General features: G+C 36.7%; 1 protein-coding gene across 1 annotated transcript in view; it reads left to right on the forward strand.

The window, feature by feature from the left end:
- Positions 1–24,742, forward strand: part of PTPRE (protein tyrosine phosphatase receptor type E) — a 120,966-nt gene that overhangs the window by 40,874 nt on the left and 55,350 nt on the right. The window lies entirely within an intron of this gene.

Genomic DNA, 24,742 nt, shown 5'->3' on the forward strand with positions numbered 1-24,742 from the left:
TAGTGTATCAGTTCTGGACTCATGGCTCCTGTTTCATGAACAAGTGATAGACATGGTCATGAAAACCTTTGCACAACTACATTTTGGCCAGTAGTTGCACTCTTTCCTAGATCAGGATGTACTGTTTGTGCTTATTCATGCCTTAAGTCACATCCCAATTGGACAAATGCAACAGGCTGTACATAGGTCTTTCCTGGGAAAAAAATATAAGACCCCCACTGAAGAGTTTCATGGTTTCCAGTGGGCTTTTGAGTGCAATTCAAGGAGCTGATTGTCACCTTTAAAGTCCTTGGTATAAGGCTAAATTACTTGTGGGACTGATTCTTCCAATGGTTTCTTTCTCTCCCAATAGATCTGGCACAGTGAGCATACTGTGGATCTCTTTGGTGAAACAGTCTTGCCTAGTGGGACTTTGAAGTGTAGCTTATCTTGTGCTCATGTGCTTGCTTTATGTATTTCAAAGGGCCCTGAAGACAGGGTTCTTCATCCTTCTTTTGAAATTATACATGAGCCCAGCCCTGCTGGTCTTTAGGAAAGCAATTAAGACTGTTTTATTCCCCCGGGCACTGGGACCAAAGTATTGATGGATCTGGCATCATTAATATTATGGTTGGTTGTACAGTCAGCCAAATGTTTAGACTGGATTTGGCATTTTTAACCTCGTATTGAATCCTTCCCAAGGACATGGGATACGCAGATGTATTGTCACAGAATGTAAGCTGCACCAATAAAGCTGCATTTTGCAATTGACTGATATTTTGTCACTGATCATCATCATCATCATCATCATCATCATCATATTATTATTATTATTATTATTATTATTATTATTATTATTATTATTATTACTCATCGCACAGTCAGCCAGATGTTCAGACTGGATTTGGCATTTTTGTCTACCTATCGAGTCCTTACCAAGGACCTGGGATAGGCAGATGTGGATGTTTGATGGTATTATAGATATCGTCGCAGGATGGAAGCAGTTCCTAGTAAGGGTGCCTTTTGCAATTGACTAATGGCGAATTTGTCAATGCCAATGGTATTCAAGTGGTGCTCCAGTTGTTTTGGGATTGCATCCAAGGGGCCTACTACTATTGGTGATATTATCATCATCATCATCATCATCATCATTATTATTATTATTATTATTATTATTATTATTATTATTATTATTATTATTATTATTATTCCTGACTCCCAATAATTCTGGGTGGTTTATAAATTGTTTTTAAAAAACAAAAAAACAAAACAAAGGAACAAATATGGCATATATAACAAACCCAGATTGGAAGAAAAAAAGACAAGTCAAAGGTTTCCATCATCTTCAACAAAGGTTTGGGTGAAGAGCCTTGTCTTCAGGGCCCTTTGAAATGCCAGTAGGGTGGGGCCTGTTTGAATCTTGGAACCTCATTCCAGACGGCAGGGGGTGCTACAGAGAAGGACCACTTCTGTAGTTTCAATAAATGGCAATGTATAATTGAAGAAACGTGGAATAGTGTGGATGACTTATTGATGTGAGATTTATTGAGGCTTCACAGTGTCTTTTGTTTTGGTGATGGTGGTGTTTGATAATTGTGTTTCGTTTTTCTAAAGAGTTTCCTTTAGTAGGTGGGTTGAGAAGATTTATTCTGACTCTAACATAGACTTTAGCGCATTCCAGATGTTTGGGACTACAACCCCAGAACTCCTGAATCATTGGACATGCTATCTGTTTAGATTTCTGATAATTGTAGTTAAGCTTCCAGGATTTTAAGAAAACTGATTGTTTGAGAGCCTAAAGCAGGGGTGTCAATCTGCCGGCCCATGGGCCGGATGTGTCATGCCAAAACTGCACCCACCTCATTGCCAGCAATAGGAAAAAAGTCGTGTTACGTCGCGACACATCATGTGACATCGCGAGTTTGACACCCGTGGCCTAAAGCATAGAAAATTCAAGTGATGAGTTGGACTCCAGAATCTTGCCTGAGGATTTCAGAAGGAGGCTTAATACTCTTCTTCTGAAGAATAAAATCGTTGAAACCTCTTATTAAACCTTGCTTATTCTCCCTTTGAAAAGACATATGAATAAATAATTGAGGAACCATTCTGTGCTTAGAGATACATAGGAAAGCTGAATCATCTGTTCTAATTTTGTTGATACAGAGAACCCGGGGCTGCTGTTTGCATCAAAAGGACTTGTTTTTAGTAAACTACTGTATTACAGTAGTTTAAAATTTGATCATGCTGTTAAGTTGTTCATGTAGGACAGGGGTGTCAAACTCAATTTCATTGAGGGCCACATCAGCATTGCGGTTGCCCTCAGGGGGCCGGGTGGGTGTGGCCAGGGTGGGCGTGGCCTACTGGGTGGGCGTGGCTAGAGTGCGTATGGCCTACTGGGTGGGCATGGCCAGCTCTACATCGTTCGCATCCAGGGTGCCTATGGGGGCCTGGGCAGGAGTGGGACAGATCTGAGGGTCTCTGGGCCAGGGCCAAGGCAGTGGGGGCCGTTCCCTCACTGTTTCCAGGATCGCTTTGCGGGCCACATGAAACCACTTCGTGGGACGGATCCGGCCCCCGGGGCTTGTGTTTGACATGTCTGATGTAGGAAGTGATTGTTGGGAACAAGAGATATACACATTTAGATAAAAATGACAAGCAAAGCTGCTAGCCTTGCTTAAAAAATATGGAGGATCTGAATTTTTGTCATTGTAGATTCAAATAGTATATTGTATTTCTAGAGCGCTCATTCTCTCCTGCCCTTCTGACTTCTTAATACTTTTTTAAGAGTAAGAATTGCATAGAATCTGCAGCTGCATGGGAGAGACTGTGAGTTGTAAAGCTAGTAATTTTTAAATCATTAATCAGAATGAATGCTTCCTATTCCTGTAAGACGAGGAAATATTTTACACTATAGAAAAGAACAGCCCTTTCCTATGACTCTCTTAAGCTGTTTGACTGTTTATCACATGACAAAGCAACTATTACAGGGTGCAGAAATCAAGATTTCCATTTATAAGAACGGAAAGAGATGGGGGGAAAAAAGGAGGTGGGGAAACCACTACTCTGCCTCTTTATAAAAAAACATAATTGCATATTGGCCAGAATTTCCTGAAAAACAATTTGCTGATAAGGAGTTACTTCCAGTTTAGAAGCAAAATGGATTTCAGGCTGTTATTCAGAAGAACTTTCATTAATGAAAAGAAGGTAAATATATTAGTTTGATTTAATTTTACATGATAAAGAGTATATAATACTTTATAAGTTTAAAGTTAATCGAAATGAGAAAAGTAACCCAGAATCAAATAATGTAATGGATTATTCTGGATTTTTATATATTAACTCATACTTAATATTTCATTATATCTGTTCTTTTACAATGGTACATGGTATAATTGTTCTTTCACTAAGGAACACATTTTTTGTTTTATGTATACTGTTGGGATAAGGAATATTAAAGTTAGATGTAGTTAATTCATAAATGTATAAATGAGGTTTTTTTAGGTTGCAATCTTGGACTGAAGGTAATTTGAGACATGATTACAGTTTTAAAAAAGACTTAAAATGTGAAGTTTTTAATATGTTGAGACACAAGGTATTCTGAGTAATCCATGGTTCCTTAAATCTGGTTAAAAATTCAAAAATCAATAGAAAGATACTATCTATGGTGAATTCTCCTTTAGCACATAGTTTGTTATTTTATATCTGTTCATGAATTTTGGCTCTGATTCAAAATATAGTGCACCTAATGTTAAATTTGGTGACAGTTCTAGGGTGCTAAACAGATTATTAGCAGGTACTTTCACCTAATAGGTGCTATAAGAATTGGGAACACTGATAAATTTTGAGCAGGGAAAATTATAAATAAAGCTAACCTAATTTTTCTTAGTATCTGTTACTATATTAACTGATCTGAGTTGGGAAAGTAATGTTTAATGTAGATTTGGACAATCAAGTGGCCTATATCTGCATGTAGTTTCCAGTTTCCAGAAATAATCTGAGATCCTGCTGCTGTAATTTAGAAACAAAATGGAAGATTTTAGTAATATGCCTTTGTGATCATCTGCTAAAATAATGGTAACAGGTAGATATGCAATGCTTAAAACAAAAACAGGAGCAAAGATTAGATGTTTTTGCACTGATCAGCTAGTATTACAACTGCATTGTCCCTAGAACCCAAAACAACACCTCTTGCTATCACTAAATAATGTGCATGTTCAAACTTGAAAAAACAGACACAAGATGACATATGTGAGTGATCTTCTATCCAAAAAATACCTTTTCTATATGGGTAACCTGCCTTTGGGGCAGATCTGTGAATGATGGTGAATAATCTGATCTTGAGAACGGGACATTTTCTTGATTACATTTAAAAATATTTTAACTTTGCCTTTCTTAATATTCTTGTATTTTCTTATTAATTACAGTACTTTCCTATAAATCTGTACAACTGACTTCCCAATTCCTTTTTCAATTTTGTTGAAAACAGTATTTTAATGTGTAGATCTTTTAGAAGTTTGCAGGAAAAGATAATGGGAAATAACAAATGACAGTTTTTTAAAAAAATTATTTATCTTAAAACTGATGCGTAACAGTGGAATGCTAAAAGATGCTAAAAGCACAGCAGTTGTTTGATGTAAAAGTACATGAAAGCACTGTAATACGGGCGGGGTGGGGAGGGGAAATGACAACACCAAAGCAAGCCAATATATTAACAAATAAAGTTTAATAAATATTCAAAAATACATACTGTGGAACAGAAAGAATAGCAAAGATCAGTAGGGAAAGGTATATGCTGACCATGCAGAGATTATGAAAATTTAAAAAATTAAAAAGATTTTCATCTGGCAAACGATGCCGAAAGAACCAAAAGGGCTACTTTAGAATGTTCAGTCTAAAAGGAAAACCATAGAATCATTCTGTCATCTGCTCAGTGAGGGCAGCAGAATGCCTGCCTACAGGTTAATATAGCATAAATATAGCAGCCTTGGTGGAGCAGTGGGCTAATGCCTCCTTAAGTAACACCAGCTGCCTGCAATTAGTGCAGGTTCGAGTCCCACCAGGCTCAAGGTTGACTCAGCCTTCCATCCTTCCGAGGTAGGTAAAATCAGGACCCAGATTGTTGGGGGCAATTAAGCTGACTTTGTAATAATGCCGCTTGGGGTGTGTGTGAAAGCCCTAATAAGCAGGCATATACATAGAATGAAGGCTACTGCTAAGCTTGTAAGCCGCCCTGAGTCTTCGGAGAAGGGCGGGATATAAATGGGATTAAAATAAAATAAAATAAATAAATAAATAAAAAGGCAGAATTACGAGTCCCAAGATCAGATTGAAGTGCGAATGAAACCTGATTTTCTTTGAAAGAGAGCAAGGAGTATGTTAATTTCTTAAGGTTCATTTTCTGTTTAATGTTTTCCTTTACTTTTCATTCGTTTGTTTTGATATTACAGTTTTATTACTAATTAATGTGTTGGATAACTGCTTTTTTTTCTTTAAGTTGATATTTTTCTATATTTCTCTTTTTCACACTGCAATTTGTTTAAAAGAAAGTTTGCAGGTTCTCTGACTGTATTCACCATTTTTATCCGCATTTCTCACCAACAGTGGCGACTGAGCTTTAGTGTTAAATGTCATTATGGTTGTCTAAGATGAAGTTTGCCATCCCAAGAAGAGTGAAGAATGACAAATTACTGGCTTTAGGAGACGTAGTTCCAACAAAGAGTAGAACATGTTCGATTGATCTTAGTCCACCAAAACAAAAGAGTATCCTGGATCTTGATACTACTCTGTGGGAAGCATCAGGAGAAAAATGATTAAAATGTACTTCAGCTCAGCTTGACTGATTAGTTGGGAACACATTCTTGACTAGATTGGCATTATTAATATTTAAGTTGATGTACTGTTTAATAAGATGTCTCTGGAAGATTTATTTCTCATGCTAAGATAGTGAATTAGGAATTATATTCATTGTTTTTTCCAGAACAATTTAAAACTTTTTAGGACCACATGATTGAGCTTTTCATCAATACGCATTCCTAAGCTTCAGTGAGCTTTTATCCTTTAACTGCACTTCACACAATCATTTGGAAAATTATATTGAAATCTACAGATTAAGTCCAAATGTTGCATTTGTTCCCCATAAAAAATGAAGCTACTCAGTCAGAATTATTTTATAAGCACTGAGCAGGTGCTTCTAGTTACAAGATTGGGAGGAAAAGTCAAATTTGATTTAACTCACAGGGTAGGAGAATTTAAACCTTGGAGAAGAGACATGTCTATACCAGAGAAGGTAGATTCACATGCATAGGGCTTCTTTTTGTCTGCAGTAAAACACTAATACACTTACATTTGTAAGCTTCTGCCATAAGCAGTTTCCTATGTGAGTGGCTAAAATGGCTGGAGAGTAGGAAGTTATGGTTGAGTTTGTACCAAAATCTGATACACACAATATAATCGACATTTTGTTGCCTAAAATTGAGCCTAACAAGTTTCCCTCATGTTTGATAGGGGCAAACAAGATACCTCATACATCCTACTTTAATGATTTTCCTCGGTGACTTGCATCTTGGTATAAACCAGAGTTCTCCAAAGAGAACCAGGGTCAATGAAACTATCCATTGTTGCTGCTATTATTTGCAGCACTGTTAAAATCATATTAAATTATTTTTATATAATAAATGGTGGTTGATGAGCAATCAAACTTCTTGATAATAGTATTTTATTTAAAAAGAGATAGTAAGTAATATGAATTTTAATTCTCTTTCAAAAGGTCTGCTTAACTTGATAGCAGCCCTAGAAAGCACAGCTGAAAGACTTGAATACGTGCTTGATTAAACAAAAGCTTTTGGCTATGATCAGTGCTAAATATTATGAATATATTTCCTTTGCCATTAGGATAATGCAAATTTTATTGTGTGGTTTTTAGTATTTTAGTACAAATGCTAACTTTGTAGCATTTATAGATTATTATTGTTGTTGTTACAGTATCGGCGTGGCTGGATTTAACCGATTAAAGATAGATTAAAGATATATTACCACCTTCCCTGAAACAAATACTAATGTTTTTTGTATACGTTGAGAGTGTAATAGTTTAGGCATTAGATCAGGAAGTACATAAGCTAGCTCTTCCTAGGTGTTCTTAGAAGTCCTATTTATAGAACTTTTTGTTGCTTTGTAGGGGAAGATAATATGTACTGTGTGCTTCTTGAGCTATTATTATTTTAAAGTCAATGTTTTGGGAAAGATTGTTTTAGTGTATTTACGATGTTTGTAGATTAATTAGTACATTCTACAGCCCCATCTACCACTTCTCTGTATTTAGGAGTTGAAGAGAGTAATATATATCTTCATTTTGTTCACAGCTTCTGCCCAGTGCAAGGTCAGCTATTTATTATTTTATGTGATGGATCCATTTTATTTATGATGAATCCACTTTACTTGGACAACCACTATTTACTCTGTTTTCTCAGCTGATTTTAGGAACATATTTGGAGTTCACATGGGACTAAAATACTAATAGTGATTTTAGTCTATGAATGATAGATAAGTCTGCAGACCTTGGATATTCTCTGTATAGCTCACAAAATGCTACTTTATTTTGCAATAATATGTTACCTGCCATGAAGTATTAGTGAAAATAACAGGAGGGAATTGGCTATCTCAGACAAGTGTCATGTTGAAGCAAGGAAATTAAATTAATAGACAAAATTATTATATTGCACACTAAGGTGAGAGATAATAAGACTTTGCTGTATGGCAGGGGTCTTCAAACTTGGCCCTTTGATGACTGGTGGACTTCAATTCCCAGAATTCCTTAGCCAGGCACGCTGGCTGAGGAATTCTGGGAGTTGAAGTCCACAAGTCATCAAAGAGCCAAGTCTGAAGCTCCCTGCTCTATGGTCTTGATTGGAAAGGGAAGGTTTGATTTAGGTTCCCTCCAGTGCTCATGATCAAGACTGCAGGAGAATAGTAATTTCACTGACAACTTTACTTGAGTCAAATCTCTGTACTTAAGTCAGCCTACTTACCTTGTTCAACTTAACACCTGTAGCATCTTTCTATTTATGAAATAAATCCTTTCTATTCTTCATCTGATGCCACTAAATTTGAAGGCCATCCACCTCTGCCCAAACCACATTGCTAGTTCCTTAGCATTTAGTTGTTCATTGTCTGGCGAGCTGGCGCTTTTATCCCTGTACCAAAATGCTCCTCCTTCAATAGTTATTAGGAATAGTCTATCAGTTAACTGCATTTAGTGCCAATATTTTCATAAACATATAGTAGTGACGGAATTTGCCAAGAAATCAGGCATTTTTTAAATCATTCAAAGTATGTTGTGATCCACTCTTGCAGTGAGAAAATAGCATGTGGTATTGCTTTGTTTCTCATTTATTTTTTGTCACTTGTATTCTACATTTGGAACTTTGTAAATGTAAATATTAATGCCTTTCTCTGTAAAGTGAACTTGTTTAACCAGAATAGGTCCTTGAAGATTTTTGCTCCTGCTTCAGTTCATTTCTCATGGGAAATAATCGTTGCAATCTAGTTACCTGAATTATGTCAATTTAAAAATCAATCAGCAATGAGGTTGATATCTCTTTAATGAGTTGTCTTATAAAATGAGGCTCCTAGAAAGAGAAGCTAATGTCAGCTTGAATAGCTTGTAAAACTAAAGGTTGCTTGTCTGAAAGTCCATTTGCTTTTTTTTAAAATCAGGAAACAGAGTCCTAGAATTCTTTCAGGACTAAACTCTATTCAATACAACCTTTTCTCTGTTAAACATAGGAGTTATGTATGTGCAAACCAGGTCAGAATATTCTAAAAATTGCAGAATTGTTCGGTGAGAAGTCTGCCCTTTCTATGCAATTAGACTCAGTACCTGACAAGCCACCTTAATTTCTTTTTCAGTGCCACAGTTGTTAGCACATTTGCCCTAGAGTTCTGATTGTCCTGGAGTAGTGTTCAGTTTAAACTCTCTTATTTGATTTGTTGTATTATCTTTATGTTCAAAGACATCTATGAGGTCTGCCTTGCCCTATTTATTATATGTTGCCACTCTGATTTGGAGCTTCTGGAATCTTGCGTCCCTTACCATTTTGACCTTATTTGCTACATCCATATTCCTGCTGATAGGCCCATTAATCCATGCTGTCCAGTGTTGGAGGGAAGATACTTTCCAAACACACATTTATCCTCTCTATAGTTTTTGGTGTGGTGGTGCTATTGGATAATTTGTGTACATTTCCAATAGATAAAGTGGCTAACTACACATATACAGTTTCACAGTATATAGACCATTCCAAATGGAGCCTTTCAAAGTCTCCAACTGCAGATTGATCCTCCACCTGCTTTTGGATTAACCCAATATCTCCTGGTCACAAAACCGACTCCAGAAATGTCCATCAGTCATGTCTATTGCTTAATTCTTTATCCTTTTATAAATTTTCAGCTATAAAGCACACATGTCTGCAAATGATATTTTTCAGAGTCTAGTGATCCTAAGGTACTGATGCGTTTAGGAACTAATTTCTTAAGTGGATAAAGTTTTGATATATTGTATAGATAGAACTTCATGATACATTATTAGAATAACTATGAAGATACCCCTTAAGAAAGAAAGGAAGTCTGTTTGTGGATTATGATGGACTATTATGGATCAGGTTTTTAAAGTCCTTCCTTCCTTCCTTCCTTCCTTCCTTCCTTCCTTCCTTCCTTCCTTCCTTCCTTCCTTCCTTCCTTCTTCTTATTTTCTTTTAATGGATGTTTTCCAAACTTCTTTTGTATTAAAATCACTAGTCAATTTACAACATCCCCAGATTAAATATGTGACCTCATTTTAAGCATTCTGACTGTCTTGCTTTGTCAGCACAGATAAAGCCGTGTGTAAAATGGATGTTTTTCAACAATTATGTTTTTATGCATGATGTATTTTATGAATTATATTCTAGAAATATCTTAGCATTTTGCCTATGTATTATAAAAGACCTAACTAGCTCAGATGTTGGACAATATACTATAATCTTTTCAAATTAAAATTTCTTATTACAGATCAACAATCCTTTATTTACTTACTTTTTCATTCTTCATACATGTATATATATATTACACAAATATTAGTCTGAACATTTTTTCTTGTGTGATGGCATGTGCTCTGAATTAATCCTTCTATATATATACTAGTAAAATAGATGTAAAATGTGAATCTGAGGAATAATTTATTAAAATGGCTCTTTAAAGTATTTCCCACCATTTTTGCTATTCTGTTTCCTTCCTTTTGTCATTTCCTTTATCACAATGCAAGCAGAGATTCAGTTAAAAATAACATTTTACCCCTGTGGCTTGGATATTTGTATTTTAAAATTGTGGTAAGACTATAAGCAGTATCACACGGATCGGACTCCTCATCCATCTAGTCCAGCAGTTTGTTCTCACAATGACCAACCAATGGTTAGTCTCGCAGTAGATGGCCTTCCGAAACAGTCACACTGCAATCAAGGCTAATACTCATTTCCCCCCATGATTTCCATGAATTGGTCAAATTCTTTTTTGAAGCCAGCCACACTGGAAAGGACTATCACATCTGGTGTAGCAAACTGCAAAGCTACAATTGATAAAACAAAAAAACAACCTTTCATCTGTCCTAATACTTCAAAGATTCAATTTCATTTGGTGACCCCTGGTTCTCATATTTTGGCATAGCTTTTCCTTGTCTACTACTCCACACCATGTATAGTTTTATACATCTTAATAATGTCCCTCATTTGCCTTTTTTCTAGATCAAAAAGCCCCAAATGTTGCAACTTTTCCTTACAGGGAAGTTGTTCCAGCTCCTTGATGATCTAGCTCAGAGGTCCGCAACCTTTTGGGCACCATGGATCGGTTCCGTGGAGAAAGTTTTTCCGTGGACCAGAGTGTGCGTGGTTTTGTGTGCTGCCTGCATCCCATGGATGGGGCTTTGCTTGTTTGTGTGGACTGGTTGCTGGCATGCTGGGGCCCAGTACCAGTCCACAGACCACAGGTTGGGGACCCCTGATCTGGCTGCCCTCTTCTGAATTTTTTCTTTCTCCACTATTATTGTTTTTACCACTCTGAGCAATTTAATGTCATCAGCAAACATGGATATTCCACTGGTCAAGCCCATTTCCAGATCATTTATAAATATGCTTAAAAGCACCAGTGCTAGGACAGAACTCTGGGAGACACCATCCCTCTATTTTGCTAAATGTCCATTTAGTCTTTTTCTATTCTTTAACCAGTTCCTTATTTACAAGAGGACCTGCCTTTGTATTTCATGGCTGTTAAGTTTACGGAAAAGCCTTTGGTGAGGGACTTTATCAAAGGCTCTTTGAAGATCTAATTAGATGATGTCTGCTAGTTTGTCCTTATCCACATGTTTGTTAACACCTTTAAAAAAACTCTAGTAGATTAATTAAACAGGACTTCCGTTAGTGAACCCATGTCGGGTATCCTTGAGAAAGGTCTGTATCTCCAGATGTTTGACAATTTTATCCTTCATAACAGTTACCGTTATCTTTCTCAGCCCAGATGTTAAGCTGGTAGACCTATAAATTCCTGGATTCCCTATGAATCTTTCTTAAAAATTGGAGTTACTCATGCACATTGGAATCACCATCTACTTCAGTGATTACTTGTTATACATTACAAACGTTACAAATCCAGCTACTGTTTTGTCTATCCTAATCTTGTATCCCAAGGCCATGGTTGAGTAGTTGGAAATTTAACTGATTGAAGCTGAATCGGGACAATTCAGGAATCCATATTAATGAGAAATTCAAAATTCTGTGTCCGTATCATTATAGTGATGCCACAGAAAAGATCTGAGATACATCAAAAATTACTGACTGTTGCTCTGTTTAAAATAAGGATTTTAATTTTCTTTCTGATGCAGCCTGAATCCCCACAGTCAATGGAAGGTAGAACAAATCTTACAAATAAATGAATAAAAATTATTTTGTGTTACAGCTGACTAAGTTTTAGGCTGCATTTTAAAATATTTTCATATTGAGGCAAATGCCCAAATCTTCTAGGTAGAATATATTAAAAAAACTATAAAAGTAAAGATAAAAATAATTTTTTCCTCTGTCCAGTCATTTCCGACACTAGGGGATGGTGTTCATTTCTGTTTCTTAGCAAGGGAACCAGCTTTGCCAAAGATATTTCCCTGGTCATGTGGCCAGCATGATTATATGCCGAGGTAGAGCACCGAAGTGTTACCTATTTCTCTACTCACATTTGCATGCTTTGGAACTGCTAGGTGGGCAGTGTCAAGCCCCGTGGGCCCGACATCACGAGGGGTGTCCAGGGAAGGGCATACGACCCGCCCGCCCGCACAGCCCTGTTGCTGGACTCACCTAGAGCGGCACACCCAGCAGCCGGTCGAGCGCCAGACACCACGTGCAGCTCCGCAGGGCCCGCAGCCATTCTCCCGACAAGCAGCTGCTCGACAGGCAGGAACTGTAGCAAAGAACGGGATCTCACCCCGTTGCTTGGTGCTTGGGTCTTGAACCTGGGCTATCAGCTTTAATTGCTGAGCCATCGTGCCCCCTAAAAAAAACCTACTATATCTGAATGAAATAACCCCAGTACTGGCATAGACTGTTGCCAGAAAAATGTAGATCTGGTTTGCAATGCATCCTTTTTGCAGTGCATTCAACACACACACACACACACACACACACACAAATCTGTAAGTGTATCTGTTTGTATTTGCCTCTATGGATCATAAGTGAGTTCATTACTTCTGCTTCTTACAGTATGCTTTATTATTCTTGGTTTTGATCCTTGTGGTTTTTTGGAATTAAAAATCTTAACAGTAAAATTTTGCATTTGTTATACATATATTCTGAACTGCCTACATTAAATAAAAATGATTGTCTTCATGTTGTCTGAAAGTACAATACAACCAATAATTATATTTATAGTGGTGAATAAGACATAAGATGTTGTCATAGTGTTAAATTTAATTAGACATGCAATTAAATCTCTCCAATTCGGTTTTAGAAGCCAAATGTCAGCAGCACTACAGGGACTACAATGTAGCAATTTCAGTATACTATACTACTGTACAGCAGTTTCACACAAAACCTGATTGTAAAGGAAACATTACTATCAGTATTAACGTTGTGAAAGGATGGTGTGTGGTTAGTAATATATTTGAAAGCTGGTTTGCTGCAGTGGTTAAGGCTAGAAAGCAGTTGATTGTGAGTTTTAGTACCACCTGAAGCATAAAAGCTGGCTAGCTGCCTTTGTCCAGTACACACTCTCAAAGCAACTTACAGGATTGTTGTTGTGGGGAAAATAGAAGGGAGGATTTGTGATGGATATGTTCACCATCTTGAGTTGTTTATAAAAATAAATGAATAATTTTTTTTGTACCTTACTGTTATTTTATTTGAACATGCAGGTAATCCTTGACTTGCAACTATAATGGAGCCAGGAATTTCAATTGTAAATCATGACAGTCATTAGTTGAGGTACCCACATGATCTTTTGATAAGCAAGCGTAGCCATTGTAAAGTGAATAACACTTATAACAATAGCACTTAGACTTACATAATGCTTCACAGTGCTATACAGCCCTCTTAAGTGGTTTACTAAGCCAGCATATTGGCCCCCCGACAATCTGGGTCATCATTTTACCAACCTCAGAAGGACAGAAGGCTGAGTAGACCTTGAGCTGCTCAGAATCGAACTCCTGGAGTGAGCAGTGAATTAGCCTGTAGTACTGCATTCTAACCACTGCACCACCATAGCTCTTCAAAATGGACATTTTTGGCTGGAAAGCAGACATAAACAGGAGTTTCCAACCAAAGAATGTTGTAAATTGTGATCATGTGACTGGGACACTGCAGCAGCCATAAGTGTGGGCCAGTTGCTGAGTGCCCAAAATGCATTCAACATAACCATGGGGTGGGGTGCAGGTGTCAAAACTTCAAATCTAGTTTGAGAGTGACTTTTTTCTAGGTCCATTGTAAATCTGAATGATGACTAGCTGACTAGTTGTAAGTCAAGGACTATCTCTATTGCCATTATCTATATTTTTTCAAAATATTATTCACCATCTTCTAAGAACAATTTACAAAAACAAGAACTGATTTACTTATTTATTCATCTTAAATAAGTCTGCTTAGCTATATGGTACAGAATAAAGTAAGATTTAGTATTATGAAACTATAAGATTAGAAGGAGCCGTTTAGCCACTGAATTTGAATCCACTATTCAGTGCAGGAATCCAGATTTAAGTATCTTCAATAAATGACTATCTAGGTTTTCAGATATTATCACAGTATGTTATAATGATTTATTTATTTTTATTTTTTTAATTTAAATTCCATTTATATCCCGCCCTTCTCCGAAGAGTCAGGGCGGCTTACAAGCTTAGCAGTAGCCTTCATTCTATGTATATGCCTGCTTGTTAGGGCTTTCACACACACCCCAAGCGGCATTATTACAAAGTCAGCTTATTGCCCCCAACAATCTGGGTCCTCATTTTACCTACCTCGGAAGGATGGAAGGCTGAGTCAACCTTGAGCCTGGTGGGATGCGAACCTGCACTAATTGAAGGCAGCTGGTGTTACTTAAGGAGGCATTAGCCCACTGCTCCACCAAGTGATGATGAAGATGATGATGATTGTAGTAGTAGTAGAGTTGGAAGGGACCTTGGAGGTCTTCAATCTAGTCCAACCCCCTGCTTAGGCAGGAAACCCTATACCATTTCAGACAAACGGTTGTTCCACTGATGAATTGTTCTGTCAGGAAATTTCTCCTTAGTTCTAGGTTACTTCTCTCCTTGATTAGTTTCCGTCTGTTGCTTCTTGTCCTGCCTTCGAGTTCTTTGGAGATCAGCTTGACTCCCTCTTCTTTGTGGCAACCCCTGAGATATTGGAACACTGCTATCATGTCACCCCTCATCCTTCTCTTCATTAAACTAGACATACCCAATTCCAGCAACCGTTCCTTATATGTTTTAGCCTCCAGTCCCCTAATCATCTTTGTTGCTCTTCTCTGCACTCTTTCTATCTGTTAACAGACACTCATGCTTGATCATACTTACAACAAATGGGATTTTTCTTCCTGCTGGACTTCTACTCATCACTCCAGTTACATCATCGCTTTCAGCTGGTCAGGATACCAAATGCCACCATCTCCTCGGTCAGGGCAAAGACTAAAAGCTCAGCAGAATTACTGTCTAAATTGTACAGAATATGGAACAGCAACAGCTTTAATCAGTTTGGTAGAGGATCTACTATCTGTGCTGGGAATCAAGCACAGGAATATTGTCTCTGTTGTTTGTGTTGGACTTTTCAATTACTTTTGATAATCCTGTGTGATGGCAGTGGAATTTAGAGAAAATTACAATGGCACAATTTTTTTCCCCATCAGACATATTGAGTATTGCTGCCATGGTTGTTGGCCTATGTCATTCCTCATAATTCCATCTTGTTCTGTGTGATGTTGAATTTATGCATAAAGCCACTACAAGAGAGTATCCAGTGTTTATTATTCGTGTATGTAACACCCATCATCATCTTTTCCATCTAAATTTAGAGCAGCTCTTGAAATTCTACATTGGCTTGTAATGTCAGTAAAAATTGAGATAGGCCAAGAAAGAGAACCTATGGTCAACTGGAACAGAAATCCTTTCTTGTCAGTAAAAAAAAATGATCAAAGAGAAGAAATTCATTTTGTTTTGGATGGCGTGAAATTCCTAGAAGTGTATTTATAAAGATAAAGGCTATGCAATAGCCATGTCATTACTTGGGAACTTAGATCTAACCTTGATAATGCCTACTTTAGTTGTTTCCTGAGAGGACAACTTATGTAGTCTAAGTAGTATTGCCTCTGAAAAGTGTTCAAAACTTTTCGGCAGTTCAAACTATAATAAGTGAGCTATTGAATGAAGCCAGTAATGAGAAGCATAGAGATCTCCTTTGTTAAAATAACTTCATTGGGTTGTCATAATTCAAAGTACTGGTTATGATTTATAAAGTGACTTGGGATCAGGCTATTTAAAGACGTTTTTTTTCCTTTATGAAGTTGTGTGGGTTCCAATATCTTCGGGAGAAGATCCCCTGAAGGTCAGGTGATTTCCTCTCAGTTACCTTCCTGTTTGTTTGCAAGAACTTTTTTTTGTTCAAATAACTTTTGATATATAAGTTGCTTAGTTGATAAGCTGAAAAAAAATGTTATACTTTTTGTTAATGTTTTTCTAAATAATGTTTTAAGCTGAACTTTTAGTTTTTTTAATGCCTTAACTGTAATCTGTTGATGTGAAACAAATCACAAAATAATCTTCAATAATAATATCTTTTACTTCTTATATAGAAACCTCCATTATTCTTTAAAATGATTTATTTAGTATTTTGAAGATAGAAAGTGAATTTGCTAACGAGAACGTTTTCTCTTTTGCAACATGATTAACTATGTATTTAACTGTAAAATAAACCATATCCTTTTGAATTTAAATTATTGTTTGAGATAATTATTCATTTGTTAATAATTTTAATGATTATTAGAGTTAAGTGTTAGTTGCAGTTTAGAATTATATACTATCCTCCAATTTTCATTAATGTAGTACTTAAACTTGTGGAATTAAATCACCATAGTTCTCCAAACTACCATTTGTTTCTATGTGTTTCATAGATATTAAATTTATGTTTGTGTGACTAGAGAACGCTAGGTGGGAAAATATCATTTAGCAACTCTTGTTTTCTCATTAACTAAAGTAATATGTATTTTGATCTTTTTACCTATTGTAGAGCAAAGGAAGTTTGTCACTTAGCCCATCTAATTTCTTTATTTATTTTAATGTCTTGATGCCTTGTGTTTCTAGTTTCCTGTCCCCTAATTTTACTTTTGTTTTTAGTATTAACTTGTCCCTGGATTAAAAATCTTGGACTCTCTTACATTTCTGTACTGTGTTAGACTTTGATAAAGAGATTTATCTGTTTATGAAAGGAGGGTGTAAAGTATATGAATATTTTAATCAAACCCAAAATGTCTGAAAACAAAAATCTATTTAGGGATATGGGGATTGTTTATTTGATCACTGTGATGTATTTCAGGAAGTTGCTGTGTATGGTGAAAGTGGGTGAAATATATTTTGCTTAACCAGATTCTGTTATGGAATCCACATTTGTGATCTCTGAGTTCTATTTGAATTATCACTCTAGATTCAGGTACAATTGAACTAAATATAATTTATGGGCTTAGTTCTCAGTAAGTCCAAGTCGAGTAATTTTTATTGATTTTCTGATGCATACTGATACAGAATGTACAAGAAGTTCTGAAAATGAAAAGCTTTACATATATGTATACTGTATATATTAAATTATATAAATTATATTATATTTAGCTGCCATAGCATGGGAATAACGCTAAGAAGATACTGTATATATTAAATGCATTTTGCTTAATAAATGGACTTCTGCAAGCAGTCATCCAATGCATTTTTGTATATTGTGTTAGATAATAAAGATATTTTTGTGTATAATTTTCTATGTTTGTGATTTAATTAGCAATCTGTATCCTATATTCAGAGACTATAAATGTTAGAATAATAACTTTATTTAATTGGAATTGCAAGTTGAATGCTTTGGGATAAAACAGGAACTGGAGTAGCAGGAGGGCTGGTAAATATTGCCTCACCCTCCATATAAACAGCGAGAATGCTCTGTTGAAATCAGATTTTTTTTCAAAGTTTCTTTCCTACTTCTATTTACAAAAGGCTTATGCTGGATCAAAAATCATCTATTGAGTAGGACTGAAATTTATATCAAGAATCAGGAGGAAGTCTTATACTTTAAAATATGTATTCTAGTCAACCATTTGCATTTAATCTTGATTATTAGAATAAAAAGAGTTGTTGTTTCCTGAAAACAAAACTGATACATTTCTAAAATATGCTGTTCTGTATATATTTATCTTACATATTATTCTAATTATTGTTAGAAATATTCTGGGAAGTGTTGCCTGTTCCATTAGCACTACTTTTTAAATTCAAGTTGATGGGTTCCTTTTTTTCTACTTCTCAAAAAATCTTCAGGAAAAGCAGGAAATCAATATTTGGTTTAAATCAAAATATGTTAGAGGGTGCAGACATAGCGCCATCTGCTGTGCAGCAATATAAAAGCAGTGATAACCGAGGGAGCAACCGTTTTTTATATATATATATATATATATATATATATATATATATATATATATATATATATATATATATATATATATATATATATATATATATATATATATATATATATATATGTTATAAATTTGGAGGGAAAATGCTTGCTTTTTTTAATTAGTTCTGCCTGTTGCACTGCCTATGCAAGAAAATGTCACCTTTTTAATCTGACAAGTAAAATTCTGATGAACAACAAAAACCTCTTGCCAAAGAACTAATTTAGTAGACCACTACAGGTAGCCCTTGACTTATGACTGGTCAGAGTTACAACAGACATCCTTAGGACTATTTACAACCTGTATTCAAAGTTTTGATGGCCAAGGCCCCTTGTGTTCACATTTTGGGTGGGAGTTCAGCAACTGGCCTGCATTCATGACCATTTGCAGTATCTCATAGTCACATTATCATAATTTATGAAGGGCTTTTTTTTTGCCAGAAACCAGTATTTATTTCTGGTTTCCAGCAAAAAACAGCCATTGCAGAAAATGGTTTTGCTTAATACGTGCTGCAAAAGAAAGTAATAAGATCAGCACGGTCACACGGTGCCCTACTTAATGACCCATATGACTTATGATTGTAATTCAGGCTCAATTCCTGTCATAAATTGAGGACTACTTGTATTTTTCCACACATTATAATAAACAATTATTTTAAATGTGTGTTATGCTTTGGTATAATTGAATAGGCAATGTGGATATTTATTCTTTTGATATTTATCATTTTTAGAAATTGCATCTGAGGTGGTAGAAGAATATCTATCCAGTATTAATTTAGTGCACTAACATTCTGTGCCATCCAGAAATGGAGGCAGAGACATCCAGTTTACTTATGAAAGTAATCACTGTCACAGAATTCATTTTGTACAGTTAAATGTTGTTATAATAATGTATGAGTATAATCAGATTTATTTCAGTGTTTAGGATTTTATATATAACAAGGTGTATAATGACAGACATTAACTGAGCCAGTTTGGTACTGGAGACTGTGAGTTCTAGTCCTGCCTTAGGCATGAAAGCCAGCTGAGTGTCTTAGGGTCAGTCAGTCTCTCTCAGGCCAACTCACCTCACAGGGTTGTTGTGGGGAAAATAGGAGGAAGAAGGAGTATTAGGTATGTTTACCATCTTGAATTATTATTATGAAAATAATAAAGGTGTGTGTAAAAATAAATATATAAATTAACTTATAATACAGACACCCTACAAATATATAAATTATAAACAGCCAAAATATATTATCTGAACTTTAATCCAAACATTGATTTTCAAAGAATATTTATGACTAATGATACTGAAAAAGGATATTTATGGCTAAAATATGGTTTTACTTACAATATGTACATCAAGAAACATTGATGATATGATGGTTATTGAATTATAGTCCTTGTCCATTCATTATCCATAATGTCCTTCAAAATATCCTCTTTTCTCCTTTCAGATTTAAAAATAAATCCATTTTTATAAAAACAAAACAAAACAAAAGCACTTTTTAAAGACTGCTTTTATATATTCTGGTCAGGTTTTGCATGTCTTTGTGTTTCTGCAAGAAAAAAACCCAAAGGACTAAGACAACTGGGTTCCCCCTCCATTTGCAGGATAACTTTTGCCTTATTATTGAGTGATACAATTCTCCAGTAAGTGACTCTTTACTCTTATTTTAGGCAATAAAATGAAAAAGATTCACAATCCACCCACTCTCTGTAAGAACTAGTAGGCATAGAAACCTACTTGTATAGAAACCATGGACTTCCCATAAGTCCATATATTTATGATATGATTTTAAAAAATGTGGTTAGGAGTGTGCCAAGGCTTTTCATTTCCTAAATTGATATATTGACTGCTATGAATATGGTATGAATAGTTGAAAACATTGGGCTATTTTGCTTTGTGCCACCAGTAGAGAGACTGTAAGCCAATGTTTCTCAGTTTCAGCAGCTTTAGGATATTTAATTTGCTGATACTGAGAAATACTGGCTGAGCCCATCAATCTTCAGGTCTCTCAGTCTGAAGGCCTAAAAACTGCCATTCTATATCCTCATTAATCAATGGCTATATGTCCTCTGACATCAGAACTAATTGGTTTTACATAAGCCAAGGAAGACATTGAGTGTGCTTTGATTAATCAGAAAGTACTAGAGCTACTATACAGAGATTAGTTGTTGTTGTTCAGTTGCTTAAATCATATCCAACTCTATGCAACCACATGGACCATAGCTCGCCAAACCCTCCTGTCTTCCATGGTCTCCCAGAATGTGCCAAAATTCATGTTCATTGAATGGATGACACTATGGAACCAGCTCATCTTCTCCTGTCACCTTCTCTTTTTGCCTTCAATCTTTCTGAATATCAGGGGTGGGGTTTTGTTTTTGTTTTTTTTGACAGGGCCACAGTTCCCCAAATGGAACCAGCCTGGTAAAGCAGCAGGTGGAAAGAGTTTATGCTCAAATGTGGCTGGTGCACCAAATGCAGCCATTCCTTAAATAGACTTTGAAAAATGTCACCTAGATTACTATAATGCACTTTATGTGGGGTGTCTTTGTAGTCTGTTCAAGACCTCCAGGTGCCTGATTGCAAATAGGCCAGTCCCAGTTTAGCAGAACTGTGCCCAGCTTGAGCATAGCTATCCCTTAATTTACAACTATTCATTTAGTCACTGTTTGAAGTTACAAATGTCTATGCTTCTATCTGTGTCTATACAACAGCACTGAAAAAAGTGACTTATGACCATGTTTCACATGACCATTGCAGCATCTCCACAGTGATGTGATCAGAATTTGGACTCTTGGCAACTGGCATGTATTTATGACAGTTGCAGTGTCCCGGGGTCATGTGAGCATCTTTTGCGACCTTCTGACAAGCAAAGTCAATGAGGAAGCCACTTTCACTAAACCGTGTTATTAACTTAGCAACTGCAGTGATTCACTTACCAACGGTGGCAAGAAAGATTGTAAAAATGGGGCAAAATTTACTTAACAACCGTCTTGCTTAGCAGTGGAAATTTTAGGCTCAAATGTGGTCCTAAGTCCAGGACTACATTGAGTGTCATTAGGTTTTTAGGTACTATTTAGAGAGATTATTATTATAAATCCTAACATAACTCCAGTTTTTGTTTCTAAAAGAACTGCCTTCTTCAAGCATCATCATCATCAGCATTCTAGCCATTGTCTGTCCACTGCAGGATGAAGGCCTCTTCTGCATGTTTCCAACCTATACAGTCCTGAGCTTTCTTTTGCCAATTGGCTGGGAAATTCTGGGCCTCAAAGTCCCCACATCTTTAAGTTGTTGTGGTTGACAAACACTGCTTCAGGGGAAGGTCTGTTAATGATCCTCTGTTCCTGGGCTGACTGAGAAATGGCAGTATATAGAAGCAAGGTTTCTCTGTAGGTATGTTGGCTCTGTTCTTTTCACTTTTAAGTGACTCTTAACGTGAAAATAGGTTGAAGGAATGTTGGCTGCTGTTGTCCCTGAAGATTATAATTTCTTGCTTTAGCTATTAGGTGACTGACTGGCTGAATAATTTTATGCTGATTTTATAGTTAGAGTTTATTGATGTGGTTCTATAAGCCACCCAGAGTCTGGTGGAGAGAATGGCATATAAATGAATTTAAAAAAATAAGTAAGTTGCATGCTGAATAAGGTAAGAATCACATTTGTATCCACAACCACTTTTGGTTCTGGCTTTCCTGTTGATTGACTTTGCTTCACTGTTTGCTACACTGTTAATCTGAGGGAACAGCTTGCCTTCAAAAGTTGTCGGTGTTTCATCACTGGAGGTTTTTAAGAAAAGACTGGACAGCCACCTGTCTGAAAAGGGTATAGGATCTCCTGCTTGAGCAAGGGGTTGGACTAGAACAGACGTGTCAAACACAAGGCCTGGGGGCCGGATCCGGCCCGTGAAGTGGTTTCATGCGGCCCGCGAAGCCATCCTGAAAACAGTGAGGGAACGGCCCCCACTGCCTTGGCCCTGGCCCAGAGACCCTCCTTCTGCTAGAGACCCTCAGATCTGTCCCATTCCTGCCCAGGCCCCCATAGGCACCCTTGATGCGAATGATGTAGAGCTGGCCACGCCCACCCAGTAGGCCATACACTAGCCACGCCCACCCAGTAGGCCACGCCCACCCTGGCCATACCCACCCGGCCCCCTGAGGGCAACCGCAATGCTGATGCGGCCCTCAATGAAATTGAGTTTCATTGGACTAGAAGACCTCCAAAGTTCCTTTCAGTTCTGTTCTGATTCTGAATCTCAGGCTTTTCTTTTTTCATTGCTATATAAATGTATACAGCAATGTATGAAAGAACACATACAATAAAAATCCTAGTGTGTTTGGTTACTTCTCACAAAAGCGGTTCTCCCCACATGGCTGTGGAGATGCAGGTAGTCCTCAGCTTACGACAGCTTGTTTAGTGACCTTTCAAAGTTGCAGTGGCACTGAAAAAGAATGACTTAATGACAGTCCAGGCTCCCTTCCAGCTTTGTTCCGATTGATTGATTGGGACAATGCAAACATGGACGCATGCTCCTTCAACATATACCGCTGATGCTGTGATTTTAGTGGATAGTGCATCTATTTTGTTGAAGTTCTGAGTGGTTTAATATTCCATAAATATATATCACTCAATCTATACACATTAGTTCAAGCTATCTTTTTTGTATTAGTGTAATTAATACTGCCGTGGTGGAGCAGAGGTTAGAATGCAGTAAGGTAAAGGTAAAGGTAAAGGTTCCCCCGCAGATGCGTGCTAGTTGTTTCCGACTCTAGGGGCCGGTGCTCATCTCCGTTTCAAAGCCGAAGAGCCAGCGTTTGTCCGAGGACGTCTCCGTGGTCATGTGGCCAGTATGACTAGACGCCAGAGGCACACTGAACGCTGTTACCTTCCCATCGTAGTGGTCCCTATTTTTCTACTTGCATTTTTACGTGCTTTCGAACTGCTAGGTTGGCAGAAGCTGGGACGAGTAACAGGCGCTCACTCTGTTACACGGCACTCGGGATTCGACCCGCCAAACTGCCGACCATCTGATTGACAAGCTCAGCGTCCTAATCCACTGAGCCACCACATCCGTTCTAGAATGCAGTACTGCAGGCTAATTCTGCTGACTGATGAATGCCAGCAGTTCGGCAGTTCGAATCTCACCGGTTCAAGGTTGACTCAGCCTTCCATGCTTCCGAAGTCAGTAAAAATGAGGACCTAAATTGTTGGGGGCAATATGCTGACTCTGTAAACCGCTTAGAGAGGGCTGTAAAGCACTGTGAAGAGGTATGTAAGTCTAAGTGTTATTGTTATTGCAATCAAATGATGTAGAAACCTGAATAGTACCACTTCAGCCTGAACGTGAAGGCTTTTATGGTTGAAAATTCTATTGAAGAAAAAATGGAAAGTGTTAACAAAATTCAGCAAAATATTAGACTAGGATATCACCGATCATTTCCAAATGTTTATTCTAGGACCTAGGAACTCGGTTTTTTTTTACTATTTGCATATTTTGTTTAATTTTATACTTATTAAAATATGCATTGAATGTTTTCCTTCAGCCAAAATAGCATATAATTAATACTGGCATTTGGATGCTACAGTTAGTAGTATCTTGTGTTACAAAATGTACCTGTCTGTAATGACTGTATATACCACACTTATGTTTGATTGGCCAATTATATACTTACAAAGTGCAGCAAGTATCTGTATGATATAGTTTGTTAAGTAAAGTAACAGTAAGTTTATATAAAGATCAATTCATACAGGTGTACAGACAATGCATATACCATTACTATGAACTTAAACACATATAATTTATAACTGCAACATAATCCTGTCTTCAGTCACTGTCAGCATGTTGGATGTGCCTTCTAATTGCTAATTAATGAGATGCAGGCAATAGTTTTTTTGTAAGATAGCCTCCATATTAGATTCTAGCCTGCATTGAACAGCATGATCGTGCTTGGGTATAATTTGGTTTTGATTGTGCTTATTATGGGAGGCAGACCAAAATGTGCCAGTACATACCAGTATTGTCATTATTATTATCAGGGAATCTTATAGTAATCATAAGTATAGAAACCAAACCTACATCTTCTCTATCTTACAACGAAATGTTATGTCAAAACTTACTTAAGTTTTGTTAGGCATCATCTCTGTTGTCTTGCTAGTAGCAAACATGGCATGTAAAAGATTATGACTCAGAATGTCAGAGGAGTAAATGTTAAATAATATAAATTAATGAAGGAAATTAATGAAGGAAATAAAAAAATGCATAATGTGCCTGTGAAACTAAGAGAGAGGAGAATAAATTTAAAAATGTTTTGATTTTGTGGGGTGCAAAGGATAAATATGTGTAGACTTAATTATGAACGAAAGGCTAAAATATAGCACAAAGTATGAATTGGCATTAATTAGATTACTTTGATATGTATGAAAGAAGGAATTGATAAATTAGTGAGAGTTGTATGTTTTGCTCCAATAAGCAGGGGTAATGAGTTTTGAGAAAATAGCAACACTCTTGAGTATATGCATTCCAGAGGAAAAAATATATTGAGTTAGGTGAAACTAATGTGTGGCATAGAGCTAAGAA

Source organism: Vipera ursinii, assembly GCF_947247035.1.
Source record: "Vipera ursinii genome assembly, chromosome: 5".
Taxonomy (NCBI): Eukaryota; Metazoa; Chordata; class Lepidosauria; order Squamata; family Viperidae; genus Vipera; species Vipera ursinii.